Source organism: Miscanthus floridulus, chromosome 8 (assembly GCF_019320115.1).
Source record: "Miscanthus floridulus cultivar M001 chromosome 8, ASM1932011v1, whole genome shotgun sequence".
Classification (NCBI taxonomy): Eukaryota; Viridiplantae; Streptophyta; class Magnoliopsida; order Poales; family Poaceae; genus Miscanthus; species Miscanthus floridulus.
The window spans coordinates 212,799,849-212,821,198 of NC_089587.1; positions in this window are offsets into that span (position 1 = coordinate 212,799,849).

The window sequence follows — 21,350 nt, forward strand, 5'->3', positions numbered from 1 at the left end:
GAGTTGCAAGCCGGTGGTACTTGTTACTCTTGGAGGTTGCCACCTCCTAGATGGCTTGATGGTGGTCTCCGTCAAAGCCCACAAGAAGCTTGTGCGGTGCTCCGGAGAAGAGCTTTGTGAGGGGCATTGTGCTCGCCCCGCCTAAGCAGCGAAGAGCAACTCTAGTTGAGCGTGCCATTGAGCTACCCTCACTTTCGAGATAGGTTCTTGCGGTGCCCGACGTGCAGGTTTGGCGGGTGATGCCAATTAGCCGCCGAACTACCAAGTGAGCAGTCAACACAACGGAGACGTAGCGTGTTGGGCAAGCACGTGAACCTCGGGAGAAAATCACCGTATCAACCTTGTTCTTCTTGTTGGTTTACAATCCCTTTACACAAGCTTGTGATTACTTTTATATACATTGTGCTTGTGTAGTTGCTCTTGTAATTAGTTAGCTTGTGTAGCTCACTAGTTACCTTCTTGCTTGTGTAGCATAGAAGTAGCTCCGTTACGTGGCTAATTTGGTTTGTGTAACCTTGTTAGTCACATTGCTTAGTTTGTATAGCTAAGTATTTACGCTCTCTAATTTGGCATTGGTTGCCTTGTTATTGAGCATTGCTAGTGAGCTTAGGCGGCTTTGTGCTTTTACTTACTAGCATGTGTAGGAGCTCCCTTGTTGCTTAAAGTACTAGTGGCATAGGTTTGTGTGACCTTGCTTCTAGAATTGGATATGTGAGCTCTAGCTAGCCCAGCACATTTGTTGCTTATTTAGTATCTTTGGAAGGTGCTTGAAAACATAAATAGATGGGTGTAGTCTTGGCTAGACTGATAGTTTTAATTCCGCACTTGTTTCGGTTAGCCGACGCGATTAATTTTAGAAAGGACTATTCACCCCCCTCTAGTCTATCATCTCGACCCTACAAGTGATATCAGAGCGAGGTCTCTCATTTGTGGTCTTCACCGACCCGAGAGGATGACGTCTAATGGGCTAGATGTTTGTGAGACACACATTTTTTATGGCACAAATTTTACACTTTAGAAAAATTACATGCTTGATCATTTTCGTGCAAAGGGACCTAAGTTTTGGTGGATTGTCACTAGTGGTCTCACTCATGTCTTGGATCATAGAAATCTCACCAAAGCTCAAAGAGTTCTCTATGAACTTGATGCACATGCTTGTTGTTTTCTAATGGATGCTTTGAGTTTTGATTTGATGAAACAAGTAAACATCACGAAAACCGTTCGTGAGATATGGGAGTCCATCAAGGGCACCTTCGGTGATTCCTCCACATGGGATGATGGCAAATTCAAGAAGGAGGATGAGCCCAAGAAGGAGGCGCATGAGTGTGTCGAGCATGATCACAATTTGATGATTGTGAAAGATTGCTCCACCTCATGGTCAAGTGATGATGATGATGATCGATCCACTACAAGTTCACTTGACAAGGTTAATGATGATGCCACAAGTGTTGCACATGAAGATTCTACCTCAAGCACACTTGGTGGTGATCTTGACGATGTTGGCTCATGCTCAAGTCATGATGATGATGCTACTACAAGCTCTTCAACTATACCACATTGTTTTATGTCACAAGATAACACCAAGGTATCAAATGCTAATGTAGTTGATCATGTTGATTCATATGATGAGCTTGTTAGTAGACTTGCTAGCATGACCATGTCTTTAGAAAATGAGAAAGCTAAAACATTAAAATTGAAAAATGAAAACTCATTTCTAAAGAACTCTTGTGAGGAATAGAAGAAATTACTTGATGCTTTTAAATCTTCACATGATGAGCTAAAATTAAATCATGAGACACTGCTCACATCTCATGATCAATTATTAGAACAACATGCTTCTCTCATTAAAGTGTTTACAAAGAAACTTAAAAATAAAGAGAGCTCATCACATAGATCAAATGATAAATTACAAAATGTTGCTAACCCTTGTGATTTAGGCAAGAAGCATATATCCACCTCTTATGATGATTTATTAGATATGTCATGCTCTTCACATATAGATGTTTGTTCTACTTCTATGTCTTGTGAGACTAACCTTTTGAAGGAGAACAATGAGCTCAAAAATAAAGTGAAAATTTTGAGCAATAAGTTAGAGAGGTGCTACAACTCAAAAGTCATATTTGAGCACATGTTGAAGACTCAAAGAAACTATGGTAACAAGTGTGGCCTTGGCTTCCAGAAAAAGATGACAAAGGGCGAAAGAAAGAGAGAAAGAAAGAAAGATGAAGAAGCTACAATAAAGAAAGCTCTCTCATACCATGTGCTACCGGTGTCATAAAGTGGGACACCTTGCAAATGGTTGCCCTAACATTGAGAAGCTCAAGAAGATAAAAGAAGAAGAGAGGCTCAAGCATGTGAAGTGCTTCAAGTGCCGCACTTGGGGTCATCTTACCTCAATGTGCCTAACCAAGAAGTTGGTGAAGCAACAAGTGAAGCCTCAACCAAAGCCACAAGTTGAGAAAGAAAAGATACCCCAAATTCAAATCAAGATCAAACATAAAGATGATGGTGACTTGATGATGAAGAAGAAAACAAGAAAGGGTGGAAAGTCTAGGCATACAATGCAAACTCAAGATGCCAAGATAATGAGCAAGAATGAAGATGAGAAGAAAGATTATACTCACACAAGTGCTTCAAGTGTGGAAGTATGGGACACTTTGCCTCTAAGTGTCCTACCAAGCTTGAGAAGAAGGCTCAAACAATCCATGAGAGGCAAGGCAATGAGAAGCACAACATGAGCAAGGAAGAAAAGGATCAAGCAAAAAGAAAGTGCTACTCATGCCAAAAAAGAGGACACATGGCACATCCATGTCCCCTTGGTGACATTTCTAAGCCTCTTTCAATTGTTGAAAATAATGTGCTTAGAAAAGATGGTAATGGTACCTCTATAGTTGCTATTGCAAAATATCCCGCTACTCATACTAAGGCGTTGCCTAAGTATGTTGCTCCTAACTTGAGAGGACCCAAATTTGTTTGAGTACTATCAAAAAGTGGATAATTGATTGTAGGTACCATCGGCATTGAAGACTTGATTCAATTGATTTCATATTGATCATCATATGTTGAGTCAAGATATGAAGCCTATTGCACATCAAAACCCAATGCCAAGTGAAAACTGAGTGAAGTCCAAGTGCTATCAACATACAAGTGTCATATTCAAATTGTTGGTAATTCATTGGATATATTTGATGACTTGCAAATAATTAAGTTAAAGCTTGCTAGTTGGATGATCATGAGCTAGCCAAGGTATATCTCTTATTGATCATTCTATTTGGGTGCATATGAGTTGATTGAATTAGATAAATATGCAATGTTGCTTGCTATAAGATGTTTGAATGGATAAATTGATTAGTAGACAAGTTTGGATTGATTTGTTGGATAAATTCATGAGATGACTTTTAGTGAGTGATTGAATGGATATATATCTTGTGAAAGTATTCAAACAAGTTAGTTTCAAGTTTGATTCATATTTAATGAAGTATAGCTCAAGTGATTGAAATCTGTCCTATATTGAAAATCTGAGTGAGCTGTGATCTTAGCTATATTTGAAGTGATCAAAACTTATTGGATTGGCATAAAAAATGGTACACGTGCTCTAGACTTATGGTATAAGTTGCTGTATAAATTTTATGAGAATTGGATAAGAAATGCTTCAATTTTGGAGTGGATCTTGTCAGCTATAGTGCAACAGTTTTCAACATGTAGCAGTGGTGGAATAATTGAAATCTGGTAGCAATCTAGAAGTCAAATGAAGCTCAAATTTTTACAGCTGCTTGATAACTTAGTGAAGCACATATTCACCAAATTTTGTGGTATTTGGGTTTGTACTTTGAGAAATATGCTTATTTCTTTGAAGGGTATAAAATCTGACAAAAAAGTGACAAATGTTGGATTGATCTAGAGTCACTTTGATTGAAAGGTCCTCAAGTTGAAAACATGTTTACAAGTGATTGAGGTACCTACGTTTAGTTTTGAGATGATCTAGAAGCATAACAAGCAAATAGTACAAGGTCATTGGATTGTGGAGTGTATTTTACACACTTTTGGTACTCAAGATGAAGATCAAGATCAAACTCAAGTTGAAGATGAAGTTTAAATTCTAGATATGATTGGAGATCATTTAATAGAAAGAAAATGACTTAAACAAGTAGAAAGAAAAGGACTTAAAGAAGGAATCAATGTTACTCATCAAGTTAAGTCCACTACTTAGATCAATCAATCAAGCTATTTCAAGTAAGTATCAAGAATGATTCTTTAGAAAGAGGTCACTTCTCCCTAGTGTAGGGGCTTGCCGCCTATGAGTAGGTAAACCAAGTGTGGTACTTAAAAGGCTAACATAGAAGTGGTGATCCGAGGAACGTTTAAAACGCTTAGTTGAAGAAATCAAAATGATTGATTAAGAAAAGCAAACAACACCCAAAAAAAAGCTAGTCATGATATTTTAAGTGGTATTATCACATTGATGCTCTCATGCAAGCATTGATCAAAAAATGAAGCAAGCTAACCACAACAAGAAAGTGCACTTGATCATAAGTGGTATTCATTTCATATGGGTGAAGAATGAAATTCAAAATGATATCTATTGGTCTTCACCAAGCTTATAATTAGATTTTACATTGCTATTGGAGTAATGAATTGGAATCTATATGACTATCCTCTACTCCAACATAGCAAAAGTATCATTATAATGTGCATGATCATTTCATCCTTTACTGGTATACGGTTAGCGCATATAGTTCATACTTCATAGGATCATGCATAATAAATGAAATGTTTAAATTCCTAGCCTACCACTATTGCTTGAATGATTAATTGATCTAGTGGTTAGTATATGAATTTGTTCATAAGCTAAGTAAACCCAAGTACTTGATTTAATTTGGATTGCCAACAAGTAACAAGTACAACATTGACAAGATAACCCTTGCAAGAGGTGTGAAGAAGCTTATCATTGGTTCAAACCGGACTTGGTAACTTAGGTAAATCAATTTAGTTCAAGTCAACCATAGAAGCTCATGATAGTGATAAGAATACAAGCACAAGACAATAATGCAAATGTATATCTAGTTTATTTGTTTCAAGTGGTATCTAGACAAGTATTTCATCAAGAATTCACACGTGATGTCTAGATCAACTCACAAGTGATATCATATAAGTGGTACTCATGAATATAGCAAAGGTTCAAGAAATAGTTTTAATTGATAAATCCAATAAGTGGTTCCATACTAGAATATTCTTTCAAGTGATATCACATCTATACATGGTATCAATCATGCAAGACGATGGTTCCACAAGTGATCATCAAATGAAGAATGCATCCCTCACCTACAAGAGCTCAAGTGTATTAAATGGATGACACATGCTATCACATAGGGGGAGGTGTCACACAAATGGATATCAAGATCAAAGATTCTATGTGTGGTATCTCAAGAAGCCCTACACAAGATACAAGTAGTACAAGTTACAAGTGGTATCATTCCAACAATCATAAAGATAGCCAACAATCATGAAGATGTCCATAAAAATACAAGATTCAAGCCTCAACTATCTATCCCAAATACAAACATTTGCATCAATGAGAAGCACACCTTTTATGGAAATTAATGACAAAGGGAGAGAGATTGTACAAAGATATGAAAGCTTTGAAATTATGATTGTACAAGGGGGAGAGATAAGATATGAAAGCTGTGGGAAAGATTGAAAGCTCAAAGAAATAGAGGTTGGACATGGACATGGACAAAGAGAGAGCAATATTGAAGAAAAGAGATGGATCAAAATTCTTAAACAAGAGAAGCACACAAGTAGGGGAAGCAAGCTCATGAACTTTGATTGCATTTGATATGTGCATATTCATGTGCTTGCTTTCATTGCATAAGTTCTTAAATTCAATATGCATGCTTGTGTGATGTATGCTAGTTGTAAAATTTGATTGATGAAATAAAAACTAGTATGCATAGGATGATAGCTAGACACTTGATATGTTTTTCAAGTAATGCTAGTACCCTGTTTTTTAATGTTGATCTCACGAGGTATCTAGTGCTTTTTATTTTTCCAAGTGTTATCTAGCTAACCATGGTGCTTAGGATGAACTTAAAGGTGCAACTCCTATTGGTATCACACTTCAAAGGTTTACTCTATACACATTAGCATCATTTGGTAGTAATTACTCTCCCACAATTCTAATCTATGCATATGTACGAGCTTCAAACCAAACACTATAGCATATATGTAGGGAGAGCTAATACTACCATTTTGGGTTTGTGGTACTTGTCCAAAATCATTTTCACATGGTAAAATTGCTTGGACAAGCAACGTGAATCCAAAAAGAGCTTAATTTCCATATCTTTATAGAGTTGTCATCAATTACTAAAAAGGGGGAGATTGAAAGGTCCTCGTGTGGTTTTGGTAATTGAGTGACAACCTAGGTGGACTAATTGTGTTTATGTGAGATACACATGTGATTAGTCCACAGGTACAGGTGTGTGAGCAACATATGCCATGAAGGTGAAAATGGCTTAGAGATGTTGCAAAGCTCACACATGTGATGATGAAGGAGCTCATTGCAAATGAAACATGACATTGAGTCATGTGATTAAGGTGGAGAAGATCAAGACATGACTTGGCTTAATGGACCGGTTGCAAGCGTGAAGGGCAAGTTGGAGGCTTTGAAGCGATGGATCACGTGGCGATGAAGCTTCAGCAAGACTTAGCGCCGATGGAGGAAGGCAACGGTGAAAAGCAAGTGAAGTCAAGATTGATGAACCAATATGATCACGTGATGATATGAAGTGGATCATATCATTGTTGATTGTGTTGGTGAATGTGTTGCATTGATATTGGAGGAGATGGAATGGAATGTGCAAGGCAAAGGTATAACCTAAGGTATTTTATTTCACCGGTCATAGGAGTGTAGACAAGTTTATGACCGGGTTTAGGATAGATGTCCGTACTATCAAGAGGGGCAAACTTGTTTGCATATCGGTCATCTAGTGCCACTCGAGTGATCTAACTTTGCATCGTCGCTAGGATCGAGTGGCGTGGCAAGTTGAGTGGCTAATCCTTTGGAATATGTTTGTGAAAAGCTAACACACATACACATAGTGGTGTACACTTGGTGGTGTTGGCACATTTGCAAAGGAGAAGAAGTTGGTGAAGAAAAAAAGTTAGTCGCGCTGGTCACAGAGTGACCGGACGCGTCCGGTATGGCTACTGGACGCGTCCGGTATGTGGCTCGGGACTGAACTATAGAGTGCGACCGGACGCGTCCGGTGTGAATCAGTGAAGTCGATGTTTAGTGTAACAGTCGACCGGACACTGGGAGCGTCCGGCCCGGAGTGACTGGACGCGTCTGGTCGGGCCTAGGTGCTTATTGGACTCGACCGGACGCTGAGGCTCAGCGTCCGGTCATTTTCTAACAGACGCGTTCGGTCGGCCCTGGGAACTTACTGAACTTGATCGGACACTGCGGCTCAGCGTCCGGTCGTTTTCGAACAATGCGTCCGATCGACATGTCAGAGAGCCATTGGAGGCAACGGCTAGTTTGAATGGGACACGTGGCGGTCAGGCCGCTACCGGACGCGTCCGGCATGGCGACCGGACACGTTTGGTATACACGACCGATGCGTCCGGTGCAAACGACCTGCGCGTCCGGTCATCTCGAAATTTGCCCAGTGAAGGGGTAACGGCTAGTTTAGCCCATGTGGCTATAAATAGAAAGTGGTCCCGGCCATGGCTGGAGCTGAGCACCTCGAGGGACTTTGTGTCCATGCTTGTGAGTGCTTAGGAGCCCTCCATCTCACATATGCTTGATAGTGATCATCCGATTGTGTGAGAGAGCGATTCTAGTGCGATTGCATCGAGTGGCACTAGGAGATCGAGTTGCAAGCCGGTGGTACTTGTTACTCTTGGAGGTTGCCACCTCCTAGACGGCTTGGTGATGGTCTCCGTCAAAGCTCGCAAGAAGCTTGTGCGGTGCTCCGGAGAAGAGCTTTGTGAGGGGCATTGTGCTCGCCACGCGGGAGCCGCGAAGAGCAACTCTAGTTGAGCGTGTCATTGAGCTACCCTCACTTTCGGGGTAGGTTCTTGCAGTGCCCGACGTGCGGGCTTGGCGGGTGATGCTAATTAGTCGCCGAACCACCAAGTGAGCGGTCGACACAACGGGGACGTAGCGTGTTGGGCAAGCACGTGAACCTCGGGAGAAAATCACCGTATCAACCTTGTTCTTTCCATTGGTTTGCAATCCCTTTACATAAGCTTGTGATTACTTTTATATACATTGTGCTTGTGTAGTTGCTCTTATAATTAGTTAGCTTGTGTAGCTCACTAGTTACCTTCTTGCTTGTGTAGCATAGAAGTAGCTCCCTTACGTGGCTAATTTGGTTTGTGTAACCTTGTTAGTCACATTGCTTAGTTTGTGTAGCTAAGTATTTGCGCTTTTTAATTTGACATTGGTTGCCTTATTATTGAGCATTGCTAGTGAGCTTAGGCGGCTTTATGCTTTTGCTTACTAGTATGTGTAGGAGCTCCCTTGTTGCTTAAAGTACTAGTGGCATAGGTTTGTGTGACATTGCTTCTAGAATTGGATAGGTGAGCTCTAGCTAGCCCGGCACCTTTATTGCTTAATTAGTATCTTTGGAAGGTGCTAGAAAACATAAATAGAGGGGTGTAGTCTTGGCTAGACCGATAGTTTTAATTCTACACTTGCTTCGGTTAGCTGACGTGATTAATTTTAGAAAGGAATATTCAACCCCCCCTCTAGTCCGCCATCTCGACCCTACAACGCGTCCCATCAGCCAGGGCCACGTCCCGCCGTATGCTCTTCCTCATTAAATAAGGGGAAGGGAGAGGATTTTCCTCTCGTTCTTTCGCCTTCCTTCAACCGCTGCTGTTCCTCCTTCCTCCCCTTCGCCAAGTCTGTTCGTGTGCCCCGGCGGCTTCTAGGAGAGAGGAGGGTAGAGGGAGGGAGAGAACTCACAGATTCATTCGTAAATCTGAGGCGTGATGTCGAACTGGAGGCCTTCCAACATTGATGAGGAGGTGCTGGCCGCCTTCGCCGAGAAGGGGTTGCTCCCATCAAAGGAGGTGGCGCATTGGAAGGCTCTTGCGTCGAGGGAAGCTGTTTTGCAACCCCAGGCTGATGAGGTCGTCTCCTTCGCTTTCCACGAGCGCGGGCTTGGGTATCTCGCGCACTGGTTCTTGCGCAGGCTCCTCAATGAGTGGAGCCTGGAGCTACAGCACCTCAACCCGACTGGGGTACTGCACATCGTCGGCTTCGTCACCATCTGCGAGGCCTTCCTCAGGATGGAGCCGCACGTGGACCTCTTCCGGTGGATCTTCAGCGGGCGAGCCCTGTCTGAGGGGAAGCCGCCCAGAATCGCGCAGGTTGGGGGATTCGCCTTGCAGAAGAAACCGAAGCCGTCGATCCCGTACCCTGCGTACTCCCCCTGTGACTCCAACCGAGGGTGGCACGGTGAGTGGTTCTACATCAGGAACCCGGCGGAAGCGCCATTCCCGACGTTCACTGGAAAAAGGCCGGAGATGAGGGAAAGCAGATCGTGGGGTCCCGCCGGTCGGCAAAACAAGTTGGAGGTTATCGAGACGGAGCTTCAGAGGCTTGTGCAACATGTCATTGATGGGTTACGGGTCTTCCATACCTTCTTCCGCCGTCAGGTCTCCCCGTTGGCAGGAAGAACGCAGCCGATGTGGGAATACTCTGGCCCGATGGATCCCGACCGCGCGTCGCCAGAGGAGTTGCCAAAGGATGAAGTCTGGAGTCGTCTCGATCGGGTGTTGTAGTTGAGGGATAAAAGACTCCCTCGAAGGGACGCCCGGTCCCCTTCATGCTACGAGTTTTTGCAGGGATGCAGGTCCATTGGGGACCTCGGGTTTATGAACCCGACACATAGGCTAAGAAACAAAGTTAGCGTAGGATCCCTGCTACTGAAAGGAAAGTGGAAGGGCTTTAGCACCAACTGTTTCAAAGGATTTAAAGGCAGACTACAAACAAGGAGAGGTCGGTGCTCAAAATTATGCTGGGAAATGTACAGATAAACAATTTTTCATGCAGTTCTTGGAAAGACACATTTGCACAATGGAACTACAGCGTTGGCACAGTGATACAATCATATAGATGCAGGATTACCACAATTACAATTTATCACCTATATGCATCCATCTCAGAGAACTCATTTCAACAGAGTATATGGAGCAAGGTACAAATCATCAACTGCAAATAAAATGTGCTGAAAACACAAACCAATGGGTAACTATTAACGAGTACATGGAGCTGACTACTCTATTGAACCTTGAGTAAAATCTGAAATGTCAAAAAGAATGCAGAGATTACCCATCAGGTGGAATCAGTGCTTTATGCCATTTGATAAAACCAATATCACAATCTTTCGTGTCGACAGTATGTTTGAGGGTGCACATATCAGCACACCATGACAGCACAGTTATAAACAAAGTTACCTGAAGGTTTGCTTCCGATCATGTTCCATTGCAATGGCCCCTCACTTGGAATCCAAGAATGGAGCTCAATCATCCCACCACCCAACACTCTTGGTCCACCGATAACCAAAAGCCGCTCTCCACAGCCCCGGAATGCAATACCCCAGCCATTCACAGCTTCCGGCCGCTCTGGTAACTCCCCCAATGTTGTCCATGAGTTATTCATTTTATTATACTTTCTTACCAACTTTCCGGCGTATTGCGCTGCATATAACTCATTTTCAACAACAGCGACAAGTGGAGGAGCACCACTTGCACCATTGAGCCCCTCAGACATGTTCTCTATCACCCGCCAGGTACCTTTATCTGGCCTAGGTGCTTACTGGACTCGACCGGACGCTGAGGCTCAGTGTCCGGTCATTTTCTAACAGACGCGTCCGGTTGGCCCTGGGAACCTTACTGAACTCGACCAGACGCTGCGGCTCAGCGTCCGGTCGTTTCTAAACAGTGCGTCCGATCGACATGTTAGAGAGCCGTTGGTGGCAACGGCTAGTTGGAATGGGACACATGGCGGTCAGGCTGCTACCGAACACGTCTGGTATGGCGACCGGACACATCCGTATACACGATCGGTGCATCCATGTGCAAGCGTCCGGTGCAAACGACCTGCGCGTCCGGTCGTCCCAAATTTGCCAGTGAAGGGGTAACGGCTAGTTCAGACCATGGCGCTATAAATAGAAGGTGGTCTCGGCCATGGCTTGTAGAGAGCACCTCGAGGGACTTTGTGTCCATCCTTGTGAGTGCTTGGGAGCACTCCATCTCACATATGCTTGATAGTGATCATTCGATTGTGTGAGAGAGCGATTCTAGTGCGATTGCATCGTGAGGTTGCATCGAGTGGCACTAGGTGATCGAGTTGCAAGCCGATGGTGCTTATTACTCTTGGAGGTTGCCACCTCCTAGATGGCTTGGTGGTGGTCTCCGTTGAAGCCCGCAAGAAGCTTGTGCGGGGCATTGTGCTCGCCCCATGGGAGCCACGAAGAGCAACTCTAGTAAAGCGTGTCATTGAGCTACCCTCACTTTCGAGGGTAGGTTCTTGTGGTGCCCGACATGCAGGCTTGGCGGGTGATGCCAATTAGTCACCGAACCATCAAGTGAGCGGTCGACACAACGGAGACTAGCGTATTGGCAAGCACGTGAACCTTGGGAGAAAATCACCGTGTCAACCTTGTTCTTCCCGTTGGTTTGAAATCCCTTTTACACAAGCTTGTGATTACTTTTATATACATTGTGCTTGTGTAGTTGCTCTTATAATTAGTTAGCTTGTGTAGCTCACTAGTTACCTTCTTGCTTGTGTAGCATAGAAGTAGCTCCCTTGCGTGGCTAATTTGGTTTGTGTAACCTTGTTAGTCATATTGCTTAGTTTGTGTAGCTAAGTATTTACGCTCTCTAATTTGGCATTGGTTGCCTTGTTATTGAGCATTGCTAGTGAGCTTAGGCGGCTTTGTGCTTTTACTTACTAGCATGTGTAGGAGCTCCCTTGTTGCTTAAAGTACTAGTGGCATAGGTTTGTGTGACCTTGCTTCTAGAATTGGATATGTGAGCTCTAGCTAGCCCAGCACATTTGTTGCTTATTTAGTATCTTTGGAAGGTGCTTGAAAACATAAATAGATGGGTGTAGTCTTGGCTAGACTGATAGTTTTAATTCCGCACTTGTTTCGGTTAGCCGACGCGATTAATTTTAGAAAGGACTATTCACCCCCCTCTAGTCTATCATCTCGACCCTACAAGTGATATCAGAGCGAGGTCTCTCATTTGTGGTCTTCACCGACCCGAGAGGATGACGTCTAATGGGCTAGATGTTTGTGAGACACACATTTTTTATGGCACAAATTTTACACTTTAGAAAAATTACATGCTTGATCATTTTCGTGCAAAGGGACCTAAAGTTTTGGTGGATTGTCACTAGTGGTCCTCACCTCATGTCTTGGATCATAGAAATCTCACCAAAGCTCAAAGAGTTCTCTATGAACTTGATGCACATGCTTGTTGTTTTCTAATGGATGCTTTGAGTTTTGATTTGATGAAACAAGTATAACATCACGGAAACCGTTCGTGAGATATGGGAGTCCATCAAGGGCACCTTCGGTGATTCCTCCACATGGGATGATGGCAAATTCAAGAAGGAGGATGAGCCCAAGAAGGAGGCGCATGAGTGTGTCGAGCATGATCACAATTTGATGATTGTGAAAGATTGCTCCACCTCATGGTCAAGTGATGATGATGATGATCGATCCACTACAAGTTCACTTGACAAGGTTAATGATGATGCCACAAGTGTTGCACATGAAGATTCTACCTCAAGCACACTTGGTGGTGATCTTGATGATGTTGGCTCATGCTCAAGTCAGTGATGATGATGCTACTACAAGCTCTTCAACTACACCACATTGTTTTCATGTCACAAGGATACACCAAGGTATCAAATGCTAATGTAGTTGATCATGTTGATTCATATGATGAGCTTGTTAGTAGACTTGCTAGCATGACCATGTCTTTAGAAAATGAGAAAGCTAAAACATTAAATTGGAAAATGAAAACTCATTTCTAAAGAACTCTTGTGAAGGAATAGAAGAAATTACTTGATGCTTTTAAATCTTCACATGATGAGCTAAAATTGAATCATGAGACACTACTTCATCTCATGATGAATTATTAGAACAACATGCTTCTCTCATTAAAGTGTTTACTAAAGAAACTTAAAAATAATGAGAGCTCATCACATAGGATCAAATTGATCAATACAAATTGTTGCTAACCCTTGTGATGTTAGGCAAGAAGCATGTATCCACCTCTTAGTGATGATTTATTAGATATGTCATGCTCTTCACATATAGATGCTTTGTTCTACTTCTATGTCTTGTGAGACTAACCTTTTGAAGGAGAACAATGAGCTCAAAAATAAAGTGAAAATTTTGAGCAATAAGTTAGAGAGGTGCTACAACTCAAAAGTCATATTTGAGCACATGTTGAAGACTCAAAGAAACTATGGTAACAAGTGTGGCCTTGGCTTCCAGAAAAAGATGACAAAGGGCGAAAGAAAGAGAGAAAGAAAGAAAGATGAAGAAGCTACAATAAAGAAAGCTCTCTCATACCATGTGCTACCGGTGTCATAAAGTGGGACACCTTGCAAATGGTTGCCCTAACATTGAGAAGCTCAAGAAGATAAAAGAAGAAGAGAGGCTCAAGCATGTGAAGTGCTTCAAGTGCCGCACTTGGGGTCATCTTACCTCAATGTGCCTAACCAAGAAGTTGGTGAAGCAACAAGTGAAGCCTCAACCAAAGCCACAAGTTGAGAAAGAAAAGATACCCCAAATTCAAATCAAGATCAAACATAAAGATGATGGTGACTTGATGATGAAGAAGAAAACAAGAAAGGGTGGAAAGTCTAGGCATACAATGCAAACTCAAGATGCCAAGATAATGAGCAAGAATGAAGATGAGAAGAAAGATTATACTCACACAAGTGCTTCAAGTGTGGAAGTATGGGACACTTTGCCTCTAAGTGTCCTACCAAGCTTGAGAAGAAGGCTCAAACAATCCATGAGAGGCAAGGCAATGAGAAGCACAACATGAGCAAGGAAGAAAAGGATCAAGCAAAAAGAAAGTGCTACTCATGCCAAAAAGAGGACACATGGCACATCCATGTCCCCTTGGTGACATTTCTAAGCCTCTTTCAATTGTTGAAAATAATGTGCTTAGAAAAGATGGTAATGGTACCTCTATAGTTGCTATTGCAAAATATCCCGCTACTCATACTAAGGCGTTGCCTAAGTATGTTGCTCCTAACTTGAGAGGACCCAAATTTGTTTGAGTACTATCAAAAAGTGGATAATTGATTGTAGGTACCATCGGCATTGAAGACTTGATTCAATTGATTTCATATTGATTCATCATATGTTGAGTCAAGATATGAAGCCTAGTGCACATCCAAACCCAATGCCAAGTGAAAATTGAGTGAAGTCCAAGTGCTATCAACATACAAGTGCTATATTCAAAGTTGTTGGTGATTCATTGGATATATTTGATGACTTTGCAAATAATTGAAGTTGAAAGCTTGCTAGTTGGATGATCATGAGCTAGCCAAGGTATATCTCTTGTTGATCATTTATTTGGGTGCATATGAGTTGATTGAATTAGATAAATATGCAATGTTGCTTGCTATAAGATGATTTGAATGGATAATTGATTAGTAGTACAAGTTTGGATTGATTTGTTGGATAAGTTCATGAGATGACATTTAGTGAGTGATTGAATGGATATTATAGTCTTGTGAAAGTATTCAAACGAGTTAGTTTCAAGTTTGATTCATATTTGAATGAAGTATAGCTCAAGTGATTGAAATCTGTCCTATATTGAAAATCTGAGTGAGCTGTGATCTTAGCTATATTTGAAGTGATCAAAACTTATTGGATTGGCATAAAAAATGGTACACGTGCTCTAGACTTATGGTATAAGTTGCTGTATAAATTTTATGAGAATTGGATAAGAAATGCTTCAATTTTGGAGTGGATCTTGTCAGCTATAGTGCAACAGTTTTCAACATGTAGCAGTGGTGGAATAATTGAAATCTGGTAGCAATCTAGAAGTCAAATGAAGCTCAAATTTTACAGCTGCTTGATAACTTAGTGAAGCACATATTCACCAAATTTTGTGGTATTTGGGTTTGTACTTTGAGAAATATGCTTATTTCTTTGAAGGGTATAAAATCTGACAAAAAAGTGACAAATGTTGGATTGATCTAGAGTCACTTTGATTGAAAGGTCCTCAAGTTGAAAACATGTTTACAAGTGATTGAGGTACCTACGTTTAGTTTTGAGATGATCTAGAAGCATAACAAGCAAATAGTACAAGGTCATTGGATTGTGGAGTGTATTTTACACACTTTTGGTACTCAAGATGAAGATCAAGATCAAACTCAAGTTGAAGATGAAGTTTAAATTCTAGATATGATTGGAGATCATTTAATAGAAAGAAAATGACTTAAACAAGTAGAAAGAAAAGGACTTAAAGAAGGAATCAATGTTACTCATCAAGTTAAGTCCACTACTTAGATCAATCAATCAAGCTATTTCAAGTAAGTATCAAGAATGATTCTTTAGAAAGAGGTCACTTCTCCCTAGTGTAGGGGCTTGCCGCCTATGAGTAGGTAAACCAAGTGTGGTACTTAAAAGGCTAACATAGAAGTGGTGATCCGAGGAACGTTTAAAACGCTTAGTTGAAGAAATCAAAATGATTGATTAAGAAAAGCAAACAACACCCAAAAAAAAGCTAGTCATGATATTTTAAGTGGTATTATCACATTGATGCTCTCATGCAAGCATTGATCAAAAAATGAAGCAAGCTAACCACAACAAGAAAGTGCACTTGATCATAAGTGGTATTCATTTCATATGGGTGAAGAATGAAATTCAAAATGATATCTATTGGTCTTCACCAAGCTTATAATTAGATTTTACATTGCTATTGGAGTAATGAATTGGAATCTATATGACTATCCTCTACTCCAACATAGCAAAAGTATCATTATAATGTGCATGATCATTTCATCCTTTACTGGTATACGGTTAGCGCATATAGTTCATACTTCATAGGATCATGCATAATAAATGAAATGTTTAAATTCCTAGCCTACCACTATTGCTTGAATGATTAATTGATCTAGTGGTTAGTATATGAATTTGTTCATAAGCTAAGTAAACCCAAGTACTTGATTTAATTTGGATTGCCAACAAGTAACAAGTACAACATTGACAAGATAACCCTTGCAAGAGGTGTGAAGAAGCTTATCATTGGTTCAAACCGGACTTGGTAACTTAGGTAAATCAATTTAGTTCAAGTCAACCATAGAAGCTCATGATAGTGATAAGAATACAAGCACAAGACAATAATGCAAATGTATATCTAGTTTATTTGTTTCAAGTGGTATCTAGACAAGTATTTCATCAAGAATTCACACGTGATGTCTAGATCAACTCACAAGTGATATCATATAAGTGGTACTCATGAATATAGCAAAGGTTCAAGAAATAGTTTTAATTGATAAATCCAATAAGTGGTTCCATACTAGAATATTCTTTCAAGTGATATCACATCTATACATGGTATCAATCATGCAAGACGATGGTTCCACAAGTGATCATCAAATGAAGAATGCATCCCTCACCTACAAGAGCTCAAGTGTATTAAATGGATGACACATGCTATCACATAGGGGGAGGTGTCACACAAATGGATATCAAGATCAAAGATTCTATGTGTGGTATCTCAAGAAGCCCTACACAAGATACAAGTAGTACAAGTTACAAGTGGTATCATTCCAACAATCATAAAGATAGCCAACAATCATGAAGATGTCCATAAAAATACAAGATTCAAGCCTCAACTATCTATCCCAAATACAAACATTTGCATCAATGAGAAGCACACCTTTTATGGAAATTAATGACAAAGGGAGAGAGATTGTACAAAGATATGAAAGCTTTGAAATTATGATTGTACAAGGGGGAGAGATAAGATATGAAAGCTGTGGGAAAGATTGAAAGCTCAAAGAAATAGAGGTTGGACATGGACATGGACAAAGAGAGAGCAATATTGAAGAAAAGAGATGGATCAAAATTCTTAAACAAGAGAAGCACACAAGTAGGGGAAGCAAGCTCATGAACTTTGATTGCATTTGATATGTGCATATTCATGTGCTTGCTTTCATTGCATAAGTTCTTAAATTCAATATGCATGCTTGTGTGATGTATGCTAGTTGTAAAATTTGATTGATGAAATAAAAACTAGTATGCATAGGATGATAGCTAGACACTTGATATGTTTTTCAAGTAATGCTAGTACCCTGTTTTTTAATGTTGATCTCACGAGGTATCTAGTGCTTTTTATTTTTCCAAGTGTTATCTAGCTAACCATGGTGCTTAGGATGAACTTAAAGGTGCAACTCCTATTGGTATCACACTTCAAAGGTTTACTCTATACACATTAGCATCATTTGGTAGTAATTACTCTCCCACAATTCTAATCTATGCATATGTACGAGCTTCAAACCAAACACTATAGCATATATGTAGGGAGAGCTAATACTACCATTTTGGGTTTGTGGTACTTGTCCAAAATCATTTTCACATGGTAAAATTGCTTGGACAAGCAACGTGAATCCAAAAAGAGCTTAATTTCCATATCTTTATAGAGTTGTCATCAATTACTAAAAAGGGGGAGATTGAAAGGTCCTCGTGTGGTTTTGGTAATTGAGTGACAACCTAGGTGGACTAATTGTGTTTATGTGAGATACACATGTGATTAGTCCACAGGTACAGGTGTGTGAGCAACATATGCCATGAAGGTGAAAATGGCTTAGAGATGTTGCAAAGCTCACACATGTGATGATGAAGGAGCTCATTGCAAATGAAACATGACATTGAGTCATGTGATTAAGGTGGAGAAGATCAAGACATGACTTGGCTTAATGGACCGGTTGCAAGCGTGAAGGGCAAGTTGGAGGCTTTGAAGCGATGGATCACGTGGCGATGAAGCTTCAGCAAGACTTAGCGCCGATGGAGGAAGGCAACGGTGAAAAGCAAGTGAAGTCAAGATTGATGAACCAATATGATCACGTGATGATATGAAGTGGATCATATCATTGTTGATTGTGTTGGTGAATGTGTTGCATTGATATTGGAGGAGATGGAATGGAATGTGCAAGGCAAAGGTATAACCTAAGGTATTTTATTTCACCGGTCATAGGAGTGTAGACAAGTTTATGACCGGGTTTAGGATAGATGTCCGTACTATCAAGAGGGGCAAACTTGTTTGCATATCGGTCATCTAGTGCCACTCGAGTGATCTAACTTTGCATCGTCGCTAGGATCGAGTGGCGTGGCAAGTTGAGTGGCTAATCCTTTGGAATATGTTTGTGAAAAGCTAACACACATACACATAGTGGTGTACACTTGGTGGTGTTGGCACATTTGCAAAGGAGAAGAAGTTGGTGAAGAAAAAAAGTTAGTCGCGCTGGTCACAGAGTGACCGGACGCGTCCGGTATGGCTACTGGACGCGTCCGGTATGTGGCTCGGGACTGAACTATAGAGTGCGACCGGACGCGTCCGGTGTGAATCAGTGAAGTCGATGTTTAGTGTAACAGTCGACCGGACACTGGGAGCGTCCGGCCCGGAGTGACTGGACGCGTCTGGTCGGGCCTAGGTGCTTATTGGACTCGACCGGACGCTGAGGCTCAGCGTCCGGTCATTTTCTAACAGACGCGTTCGGTCGGCCCTGGGAACTTACTGAACTTGATCGGACACTGCGGCTCAGCGTCCGGTCGTTTTCGAACAATGCGTCCGATCGACATGTCAGAGAGCCATTGGAGGCAACGGCTAGTTTGAATGGGACACGTGGCGGTCAGGCCGCTACCGGACGCGTCCGGCATGGCGACCGGACACGTTTGGTATACACGACCGATGCGTCCGGTGCAAACGACCTGCGCGTCCGGTCATCTCGAAATTTGCCCAGTGAAGGGGTAACGGCTAGTTTAGCCCATGTGGCTATAAATAGAAAGTGGTCCCGGCCATGGCTGGAGCTGAGCACCTCGAGGGACTTTGTGTCCATGCTTGTGAGTGCTTAGGAGCCCTCCATCTCACATATGCTTGATAGTGATCATCCGATTGTGTGAGAGAGCGATTCTAGTGCGATTGCATCGAGTGGCACTAGGAGATCGAGTTGCAAGCCGGTGGTACTTGTTACTCTTGGAGGTTGCCACCTCCTAGACGGCTTGGTGATGGTCTCCGTCAAAGCTCGCAAGAAGCTTGTGCGGTGCTCCGGAGAAGAGCTTTGTGAGGGGCATTGTGCTCGCCACGCGGGAGCCGCGAAGAGCAACTCTAGTTGAGCGTGTCATTGAGCTACCCTCACTTTCGGGGTAGGTTCTTGCAGTGCCCGACGTGCGGGCTTGGCGGGTGATGCTAATTAGTCGCCGAACCACCAAGTGAGCGGTCGACACAACGGGGACGTAGCGTGTTGGGCAAGCACGTGAACCTCGGGAGAAAATCACCGTATCAACCTTGTTCTTTCCATTGGTTTGCAATCCCTTTACATAAGCTTGTGATTACTTTTATATACATTGTGCTTGTGTAGTTGCTCTTATAATTAGTTAGCTTGTGTAGCTCACTAGTTACCTTCTTGCTTGTGTAGCATAGAAGTAGCTCCCTTACGTGGCTAATTTGGTTTGTGTAACCTTGTTAGTCACATTGCTTAGTTTGTGTAGCTAAGTATTTGCGCTTTTTAATTTGACATTGGTTGCCTTATTATTGAGCATTGCTAGTGAGCTTAGGCGGCTTTATGCTTTTGCTTACTAGTATGTGTAGGAGCTCCCTTGTTGCTTAAAGTACTAGTGGCATAGGTTTGTGTGACATTGCTTCTAGAATTGGATAGGTGAGCTCTAGCTAGCCCGGCACCTTTATTGCTTAATTAGTATCTTTGGAAGGTGCTAGAAAACATAAATAGAGGGGTGTAGTCTTGGCTAGACCGATAGTTTTAATTCTACACTTGCTTCGGTTAGCTGACGTGATTAATTTTAGAAAGGAATATTCAACCCCCCCTCTAGTCCGCCATCTCGACCCTACAACGCGTCCCATCAGCCAGGGCCACGTCCCGCCGTATGCTCTTCCTCATTAAATAAGGGGAAGGGAGAGGATTTTCCTCTCGTTCTTTCGCCTTCCTTCAACCGCTGCTGTTCCTCCTTCCTCCCCTTCGCCAAGTCTGTTCGTGTGCCCCGGCGGCTTCTAGGAGAGAGGAGGGTAGAGGGAGGGAGAGAACTCACAGATTCATTCGTAAATCTGAGGCGTGATGTCGAACTGGAGGCCTTCCAACATTGATGAGGAGGTGCTGGCCGCCTTCGCCGAGAAGGGGTTGCTCCCATCAAAGGAGGTGGCGCATTGGAAGGCTCTTGCGTCGAGGGAAGCTGTTTTGCAACCCCAGGCTGATGAGGTCGTCTCCTTCGCTTTCCACGAGCGCGGGCTTGGGTATCTCGCGCACTGGTTCTTGCGCAGGCTCCTCAATGAGTGGAGCCTGGAGCTACAGCACCTCAACCCGACTGGGGTACTGCACATCGTCGGCTTCGTCACCATCTGCGAGGCCTTCCTCAGGATGGAGCCGCACGTGGACCTCTTCCGGTGGATCTTCAGCGGGCGAGCCCTGTCTGAGGGGAAGCCGCCCAGAATCGCGCAGGTTGGGGGATTCGCCTTGCAGAAGAAACCGAAGCCGTCGATCCCGTACCCTGCGTACTCCCCCTGTGACTCCAACCGAGGGTGGCACGGTGAGTGGTTCTACATCAGGAACCCGGCGGAAGCGCCATTCCCGACGTTCACTGGAAAAAGGCCGGAGATGAGGGAAAGCAGATCGTGGGGTCCCGCCGGTCGGCAAAACAAGTTGGAGGTTATCGAGACGGAGCTTCAGAGGCTTGTGCAACATGTCATTGATGGGTTACGGGTCTTCCATACCTTCTTCCGCCGTCAGGTCTCCCCGTTGGCAGGAAGAACGCAGCCGATGTGGGAATACTCTGGCCCGATGGATCCCGACCGCGCGTCGCCAGAGGAGTTGCCAAAGGATGAAGTCTGGAGTCGTCTCGATCGGGTGTTGTAGTTGAGGGATAAAAGACTCCCTCGAAGGGACGCCCGGTCCCCTTCATGCTACGAGTTTTTGCAGGGATGCAGGTCCATTGGGGACCTCGGGTTTATGAACCCGACACATAGGCTAAGAAACAAAGTTAGCGTAGGATCCCTACTACTGAAAGGAAAGTGGAAGGGCTTTAGCACCAACTGTTTCAAAGGATTTAAAGGCAGACTACAAA